The sequence below is a fragment of the Pristiophorus japonicus genome, unplaced genomic scaffold (genome assembly GCF_044704955.1).
Source record: "Pristiophorus japonicus isolate sPriJap1 unplaced genomic scaffold, sPriJap1.hap1 HAP1_SCAFFOLD_165, whole genome shotgun sequence".
Classification (NCBI taxonomy): domain Eukaryota; kingdom Metazoa; phylum Chordata; class Chondrichthyes; family Pristiophoridae; genus Pristiophorus; species Pristiophorus japonicus.
In genome coordinates, this window is record NW_027251331.1 from 1,461,050 (window position 1) to 1,469,198 (window position 8,149).

An 8,149-nucleotide genomic window follows, 5' to 3' on the forward strand; every position below is an offset into this window, starting at 1 on the left:
CTATGGGGAGAGAGCAGGGCAGTGGTATTAGTTTGGAGATTGATACAGGGCTATGAGGAGAGAGCGGAGGAGTCGGATTCGTTTGGGGATTGATACAGGACTATCAGGAGAGAGCGGGGCAGTCGGATTAATTTGAGGATTAATACAGGGCCATGGGGAGAGAGCGGGGCAGTGGGATAAGTTTGGGGATTGATACAGGACTATAGGGAGAGAGCGGGGCAGTGGGATTAGTTTGTGGATTGATACAGGGCTATGGGTAGAGGGCGGGGCATTGGGATTAGTTTGGGGATTGATACAGGACTATGGGGAGAGAGCGGGGCAGTGAGATTAGTTTGGGGATTGATACAGGACTATGGGGAGAGAGCGGGGCAGTGGGATTAGTTTGGGGATTGAAACAGAACTATGGGGAGAGAGCGGGGCAGTGGGATTAGGTTGGGATTGATACAGGACAATGGGGAGAGAGCGGGGCAGTGGGATTAGTTTGGGGATTGATACAGGACTATGGGGAGAGAGCGGGGCAGTGGTATCAGTTTGGGGATTGATACAGGACTATTGGGAGCGAGTGGTTCAGTGGGATTAGTTTGGGGATTGATACAGGACTATGGGGAGAGAGCGGGGCAGTGGGATTAGTTTGTGTGAGATTGAGCAGCCATTTTACATGAAATGCGTGGCGTCCATTTTATACCACGTCTCTTGTTACAGAGTCCGAGAGACTGAGGGAGACAGAAAGCCAGAGAGAGAGACACACAGAGAGACGCAGAGAGAGACAGAACATGAGAGCGCGAGAGAGAGACAGAGATTGAGAGACAGAGAGATCGAGAGACAGAGAGAGAGCGAGAGAGTAGAGAGCGAGAGACAGAGAGAGATAGTGTGTGAGAGAGAGAGACAGAGAGAGAGTGCGAAAGCGAGACAGAGATTGTGAGAGAAAGGGAGGAACAGAGAGAGAGAGGGAGAAAGAGGGAGATATACAGTGTGAGAGAGAGAGCGAGACAGAGAAAGACGGAGAGAGAGAGTGAGACAGAGAGAACAAGAGAGAGAGAGAGAGAAAGTGTGAGAGGGAAAGAGAGAGGGAGGGAGAGAGAGAGAAGCAGAGGCAGAGCGAGAGAGAGAGTGTCAGAGAGAGGGAGGGAGAGAGAAAGAGCGAGAAGCAGAGACAGAGAGAGAGACAGAGAGAGGGACGGAGGGTGGGAGGGAGAGAGAAAGAGCGAGAAGCAGAGACAGCGGGAGAGAGAGGGACAGAGAGGGGGTGGGAAAGAGAAAGAGCGAGGAGCAGAGACAGAGAGAGAGAGAGAGAGGGACAGAGAGGGGGAGGGAGAGACACACACAGACACACAGCTTCCCCCCACAGATACACTGAGATACTAGACCTCAGCTCACTGAGGGGAAATCCCGGAGGGAGATTATTTCACCTGGTTTTCCTGGGTGTGGTTTCTCTGGGAGTGGAGTCTTTGTGCGAGGTCTCGAGAAAGCAAAAAGTGATTGTTACAATGCTTGTGTAAAATGGCGGTCCCTGAGCTGGAAAGGTGTTTGTGTGTCAGAGAGCCTTGGGCTGATTAACATCTCAATTATCAGGGCCAGGGTGTGTCACACAGTTACTGAGGTGTGTGCTGTCTGGGGACATTTACATGTGAATGGTCCCAGGGCAGGGAGCAGGGAGAGAGAGATTACATACCATCTCATATACCCCTAACCTAGGGTCACAGGGTCAGTGACCCCCCTCCCTAAACCAGGGTCAGTGACCCCCCCTCCCTAACCCAGGGTCAGTGACACCCCCTCTCTAACCCACGGTCAGTGACCCCCCCCTCCCTAACCCAGGGTCAGTGACCCCCCTTCCCTAAACCAGGGTCAGTGAACCCCCTCCCTAACCCAGGGTCAGTGACCCCCCGTCCCTAACCCAGGGTCAGTGACTCGCCCTCCCTAACCCAGGGTCAGTGACCCCCCCTCCCTAACCCAGGGTCAGTGACTCCCCCTCTCCCTAACCCAGGGTCAGTGACACCCCCTCCCTAACCCAGGGTCAGTGACTCCCCCTCTCCCTAACCCAGGGTCAGTGACCCCCCCTCCCTAACCCAGGGTCAGTGACTCCACCTCCCTAACCCAGGGTCAGTGACCCCCCGTCCCTAACCCAGGGTCAGTGACCCCCCCTCCCTAACCCAGGGTCAGTTCCCTAACCCAGGGTCAGTGACCCCCCTCCCTAACCCAGGGTCAGTGACACCCACCCTCTAACCCAGGGTCAGTGACTCCCCCCTCCCTAACCCAGGGTCAATGACCCCCATCCCTAACCCTGGGTCAGTGCCGCCCACTCCCAAACCCAGGTTCAGTGATCCCCCCACTCCCTAACCCAGGGTCAGTGATCCCCATCCCTAACCCAGGGTCAGTGACACCCCCTCCCTAACCCAGGGTCAGTGACACCCCTCCCTAACCCAGGGTCAGTGACCCCCCCCTCCCTAAACCAGGGTCAGTGACACCCCCTCCCTAACCCAGGGTCAGTGCCCCCCCTCCCTAACCCAGGGTCAGTGACTCCCCCTCCATAACCCATGGTCAGTGCCCCCCCCTCCCTAACCCAGGGTCAGTGACCCCCCTCCCTAATTCAGGGTCAGTGACTCCCCCTCCCTAACCGAGGGTCAGTGACACCCCCTCCCTAACCCAGGGTCAGTGACCCCCCATCCCCAACCCAGGGTCAGTGACTCCCCCCTCCCTAACACAGGGTCAGTGACTCCCCCTCCCTAACACAGGGTCAGTGACCCCCCATCCCTAACCCAGGGTCAGTGACTCCCCCTCCCTAACCCAGGGTCAGTGACCCCCCCATCCCTAACCCAGGGTCAGTGACTCCCCCCTCCCTAACCCAGGGTCAGTGACTCCCCCCTCCCTAACCCAGGGTCAGTGACGCCCCCCTCCCTAACCCAGTGTCAGTGACCACCCATCCCTAACCCAGGGTCAGTGACCCCCCCTCCCTAACCCAGGGTCAGTGATCCCCTCCTTCCCTAACCCAGAGTCAGTGACCACCCTCCCTAAACCTATGTCACTGGGCAGGGATCAGGAACCCAGGTTGCCCCTCACTTCTGCCCCTCTGACACTGCGGCACTCCCTCAGTACTGCCGCTCCAACAGTGCAGCACTCCCTCAGTACTGCCCCTCCGACAGTGCGTCGCACCTTCAGTACTGCCCCTCCGACAGTGCAGCACAGTATACTCTGTATCTAACCGCGTGCTGCACCTGACCTGTGAGTGTTTGATGGGACAGTGTCGAGGGAGCTTTACTCTATATCTGACCCCCTGTACCTGTCCTGCGAGTGTTTGATGGCACAGTGTAGAGGGAGCTTTACTCTGTATCGAATCCCGTGCTGTACATACCCTGAGAGTGTTTGATGAGACAGTGTAGATGGAGCTTTACTCTGTATCTAACCTCGTGCTGCACCTGCCCTGGAGTGTTTGATGGGACAGTGCAGAGGGAGCTTTACTCTGTATCTCATCCCCTGTACCTGTCCTGGGAGTGTTTGATGGGACAGTGTAGAGGGAGCTTTACTCTGTATCTAACTTACTGTACCTGCCCTGGGAGTGTTTGATGGGACAGTGTAGAGGGAGATTTACTCTGTATCTAACCCCCTGTACCTGCCCTGGGAGTGTTTGATGGGACAGTGTAGAGGGAGCTTTACTCTGTATCTAACCCCGTGCTTTACCTGCCCTGGGAGTGTTTGATAGGACAGTGTAGAGGGAGCTTTACTCTGTATCTAACCCCATACTGTACCTGCCCTGGGAGTGTTTGATAGGAAAGTGTAAAGGGAGCTTTACTCTGTATCTAACCCCGTGCTGTACCTGCCCTGCGAGTGTTTGATGGGACAGTGTAGCGGGAGCTTTACTCTGTATCTAACCCCCTGTACCTGCTTTGGGAGTGTTTGATGGGACAGTGTAGAGATAGATTATATTGGAGAGCAGTCGATCTCTGTAATCAATGTCCAAGCATCAGAGAAACAGATAGAGTGAGAGAGAGTAGAGACAGAGAGAGAGAGAGAGGGAGGAAGCAGAGACAGGGGGAGAGAGAGAGGGACGGAGAGAGAGAGAGAGAGAGAGAGAGAGAGTGATAGACAGAGAGGGGGAGGGAGGGAGAGAAGCAGAGACAGAGGGAGAGAGAGAGACAGAGAGAGAGAGAAGCAGAGACAGAGGGAGGGAGAGAGGGAGGGAGTGAGAGAGAGAGAGAGAGAGAGAGGGATCGAGAGGGGGAGGGGGAGACACACACAGACACACAGCTTCCCCCCACAGATACACTGAGATACCAGACATCAGCTCACGAAGGGGAATTCCCGGAGGGAGATTATTTCACCTGGTTTTCCTGGGTGTGGATTCTCTGGGTTGGAGTCTTGTTGCGAGATCGAGAGAAAGCAAAAATTGATTGTTACAATGCTTCTGTAAAATGGCGGTCCCTGAGCTGGAAAGGTGTGTGTGGGTCAGAGAGCCTTGTGCTGATTAACATCTCAATGGTCAGGGCCAGGGTGAGTCACACAGTTACTGAGGTGTGTGCTGTCTGGGGACATTTACATGTGAATGGTCCCAGGGCAGGGAGCAGGGAGAGAGAGATTACATACCATCTCATATATCCCTAACCCAGGGTCACAGGGTCAGTGACCCCCATCCTCCCTAACCCAGGGTCAGTGACCCCCCTCCCTAACCCAGGGTCAGTCACTCCTCACCCATAACCTAGGATCAGTGACCCCCCCTCCCTAACCCAGGGTCACAGGGTCAGTGACCCCCCCTCCCTAACCCAGGATCAGTGACTCCCATCACCCTAACCCAGGGTCAGTGCCTCCTCACCCATAACCTAGGATCAGTGACCCCCCCTCCCTAACCCAGGGTCACAGGATCAGTGACCCCCCCTCCCTAACCCAGGGTCAGTGACACCCCATCCCAAATCCAGGATCAGTGACCCCCCTCACTAACCCAGGGTCAGTGACCTCCCCCAAACCCAGGGTCAATGTCCCCCCCTCCCTAAAGCAGGGTCAGTGACCCCACACCCTTAACCAGGGTCAGTGACACACCCTCCATAACCCAGGGTCAGTGACCACCCTCCCTAACCCAGGGTCAGTGACCACCCCCCATAACCCAGGGTCAGTGACCCCCCCAAACCCAGGGTCAATGACCCCCCTCGCGAACACAGGATCAGTGACCCCCCCCTCTCCCTAACCCAGTGTCAGTGACCCCCCCATAACCCAGGGTCAGTGACATTCCCCCAAACCCAGGGTCAATGACACCACCTCCTTAACCCAAGGTCAGTGACCTCACTCCCTAACCAGGGTAAGTGACCCCAACTTTGCCCTAACCCAGGGTCAGGGACCCCCCCTTTCCCTGAACCAGTGTCAGTGACGCCCCCTTTCCCTATCCCAGGGTCAGTGACCCCCCTCCCAAACACAGGGTCAGTGACACCCCCTCCCTAACCCAGGGTCAGTGACCCCCCCTCCCTAACCCAGGGTCAGTGCCCCCCACTCCCAAACCCAGGTTCAGTGACCCCCCCACTCCCTAACCCAGGGTCAATGACCCCCATCCCTAACCCAGGGTCAGTGATCCCCCCTCCATTACCCAGGGTCAGTGACCCCCCTCCCTAACCCAGGGTCAGTGATCCCCCCTCCATTACCCAGGGTCAGTGACACCCCCTCCCTAACCCAGGGTCAGTGATCCCCCCTCCATTACCCAGGGTCAGTGACACCCCCTCCCTAACCCAGGGTCAGTGACCCCCTATCCCTAACCCAGGGTCAGTGATTACCCCTCCCTAATTCAGGGTCAGTGACTCCACCTCCCTAACCCAGGGTCAGTGACTCCCCCCTCCCTAACCCAGTGTCAGTGACTCCACCTCCCTAACCCAGGGTCAGTGACACCCCATCCCTAACCCAGGGTCAGTGATTATCCCTCCCTAATTCAGGGTCAGTGACTCCCCCTCCCTAACCCAGGGTCAGTGACCTCCCATCCCTAACCCAGGGTCAGTGACTCCCCCCTCCCTAACCCAGGGTTAGTGACCCCCCCTCCCTAACCCAGTGTCAGTGACCCCCCATCCCTAACCCAGGGTCAGTGACCCCCCCTCCCTAACCCAGGGTCAGTGACCCCCCCCTTCCCTAACCCAGAGTCAGTGACCACCCTCCCTAAACCTGTGTCACTGGACAGGGATCAGGAACCCAGGTTGCCCCTCACTTCTGCCCCTCTGACACTGCGGCACTCCCTCAGTACTGCCGCTCCAACAGTGCAGCACTCCCTCAGTACTGCCCCTCCGACAGTGCGTCGCACCTTCAGTACTGCCCCTCCGACAGTGCAGCACAGTATACTCTGTATCTAACCCCGTGCTGCACCTGACCTGGGAGTGTTTGATGGGACAGTGTCGAGGGAGCTTTACTCTATATCTGACCCCCTGTACCTGTCCTGCGAGTGTTTGATGGCACAGTGTAGAGGGAGCTTTACTCTGTATCGAATCCCGTGCTGTACATACCCTGAGAGTGTTTGATGAGACAGTGTAGAGGAAGCTTTACTCTGTATCTAACCTCGTGCTGCACCTGCCCTGGGAGTGTTTGATGGGACATTGCAGAGGGAGCTTTACTCTGTGTCTAATCCCCTGTACCTGTCCTGGGAGTGTTTGATGGGACAGTGTAGAGGGAGCTTTACTCTGTATCTAACTTACTGTACCTGCCCTGGGAGTGTTTGATGGGACAGTGTAGAGGGAGCTTTACTCTGTATCTAACCCCGTGCTTTACCTGCCCTGGGAGTGTTTGATAGGACAGTGTAGAGGGAGCTTTACTCTGTATCTAACCCCGTACTGTACCTGCCCTGGGAGTGTTTGATAGGACAGTGTAAAGGGAGCTTTACTCTGTATCTAACCCCGTGCTGTACCTGCTTTGGGAGTGTTTGATGGGACAGTGTAGTTGTAGATTATATTGGAGAGCAGTCGATCTCTGTAATCAATGTCCAAGCATCAGAGAGACAGATAGAGTGAGAGAGAGTAGAGACAGAGAGAGAGAGAGAGAGGGAGGAAGCAGAGACAGAGGGAGAGAGAGAGGGACGGAGAGAGAGAGAGAGAGTGAGTGATAGACAGAGAGGGGGAGGGAGAGAGAGAAGCAGAGACAGAGGGAGAGAGAGAGACAGAGAGAGAGAGAAGCAGAGACAGAGGGAGGGAGAGAGGGAGGGAGGGAGAGAGAGAGAGAGAGAGAGGGATCGAGAGGGGGAGGGGGAGACACACACAGACACACAGCTTCCCCCCACAGATACACTGAGATACCAGACATCAGCTCACGAAGGGGAATTCCCGGAGGGAGATTATTTCACCTGTTTTTTCTGGGCGTGGATTCGCTGGGACTGGAGTCTTGTTGCGAGATCGAGAGAAAGCAAAAATTGATTGTTACAATGCTTCTGTAAAATGAGCTGGAAAGGTGTGTGTGGGTCAGAGAGCCTCGTGCTGATTAACATCTCAATGGTCAGGGCCGGGGTGAGTTACACAGTTACTGAGGTGTGTGCTCTCTGGGGACATTTACATGTGAATGGTCCCAGGGCAGGGAGCAGGGAGAGAGAGATTACACACCGTCTCATATACCCCTAACCCAGGGTCACAGGGTCAGTGACCCCCCTCCCTAACCCAGGGTCAGTGACCCCACCTCCCTAACCCAGGGTCAGTGCCTCCTCACCCATAACCTAGGATCAGTGACCCCCCCTCCCTAACCCAGGGTCACAGGGTCAGTGCCCCCCCTCCCTAACCCAGGGTCAGTGACACCCCCCTCCCTAACCCAGGGTCAGTGACCCCCTCACTAACCCAGGGTCAGTGACCTCCCCCAAACCCAGGGTCAATGTCCCCCCCCTCCCTAAAGCAGGGTCAGTGACCCCACTCCCTAACCCAGGTTCAGTGAACACCCCCCATAACCCAGGGTCATGGACCCCCCCAAACCCAGGGTCAATGACCCCCCTGCGAACCCAGGATCAGTGACCCCGCCCTCCTTAACCCAGAGTCAGTGACCCCATCCTCTGCCTAACCCAGTGTCAGTGACCCCCCCATAACCCAGGGTCAGTGACATTCCCCCAAACCCAGGGTCAATGATACCCTCTCCTTAACCCAAGGTCAGTGACCTCACTCCCTAACCAGGGTCAGTGACCCCAACTTTGCCCTAACCCAGGGTCAGTGACCCCCCT